The sequence below is a fragment of the Benincasa hispida genome, chromosome 1 (assembly GCF_009727055.1).
Source record: "Benincasa hispida cultivar B227 chromosome 1, ASM972705v1, whole genome shotgun sequence".
Classification (NCBI taxonomy): Eukaryota; Viridiplantae; Streptophyta; class Magnoliopsida; order Cucurbitales; family Cucurbitaceae; genus Benincasa; species Benincasa hispida.
This window is the reverse complement of record NC_052349.1, coordinates 22,493,048-22,494,465: the sequence shown is the minus strand read 5'-3', so window position 1 is coordinate 22,494,465 and position 1,418 is coordinate 22,493,048.

The following is a 1,418-nucleotide window of genomic DNA, read 5'->3' as shown; positions in this document are numbered from 1 at the left end:
CATGCGATCAATTCCTGTAATATCTACAAAAATGGACAATTTGACGCGAAATAATGCATGGTATAGGGTTAGTGAGGATTTTTTGTGCTGATTGACGCAAGTTCACTTTTCACCTGAATTTTTAGTATTATCAATGCATATTCTGCTTATTAGCCATCATAATTCTAAGTAAAAGGCTACAATATCTTGTATTTCTACGAGCTATCAACCCCAGTAATATCTCCCACTTGCCCTAGACAATATGTCACATGTCCCCTAGACCTAGACTTTCTAGATGTCCCTCGAATACTTTAGCCGTAAAAGACTTTATAAATGGATCACTTTAGCCGTAAAAGCCTTTATAAACGGATCAGAAACCTTGTGCTCTAAAACAATCTTTATGACAATCACGTCACCTCGATGCACAATCTCCCGAATCAAGTGATATTTTCGCTCTATGTCTTTGCCTCTTCGATGACTCCTAGGTTCCTTAGAATTTGTCAGAGCACCATGGTTATCACAATAAAGTGTGATGGGCAAAGACATATTTGGAACGACTTCCAAATCTGTAATGAACTTCCTAAGCCAAATAGTCTTTTTAGCAGCTTCACAAGAGTCTACTGTTGAGATTGGTATCCTAATTCTCCCGAGTCTCGTTGTTTGTAATGATACACATTGTTTGATGAATAAAATAAATGTTATCTCATTATGGCATTTACTCATATCCAATAAAAAAAGCTCCATGGTTATCTTATGTGAACTTAAGCATGTATATGTGATATACAAGTGGATCATGCCTTAAGTGATAACCTAAATAGATCTATAATATAAAGATTAAGGTGGGACACCTGATCTTGGTGACACTACGGATACGACCTGCTTGTTAGAGGTTTGTAATTGTTGTAAACTACTAAATATGGTAGATCTTGACCATTCATGTGGAGACGTGCAAGCGAGGGTGTCCTATACAAAGAGTTTGTATAAGACTGGATAAGGAGATGACTAGGTTCTGTATATAACGCCGTTGATACTAAAGACCTAAATCTCACCTAAACGACCATAGGTGACACGATCTCAATCCTGAGTGTTTTGGGAATACCTGCCTTTGATGGCGGTCCTTTGATTAGTATGGGTGAGAGTGGCCAGATTACCAACTCACATGCCTACCTTCTCATTTACATTAATCCTCACCTAGATGTATCTCATACATTCATATCGATCATTCATATATAATCGAAATTACCTCTTGTCAATTTGAACATTTCAAATCAACACCAAGAACTGATCCTCATATCTGAAGTCTATTGAGCTTACAAGGGTAACCTGGATGGACTTTTGGTAGCTGCAAAAGCTCCAACGGTACGTTGAATAACTGACTAACTCTTTAGTCAGGGAGTCCACCATCTGTTTAACTACCAGGCACTGGTCAACATCTCTCT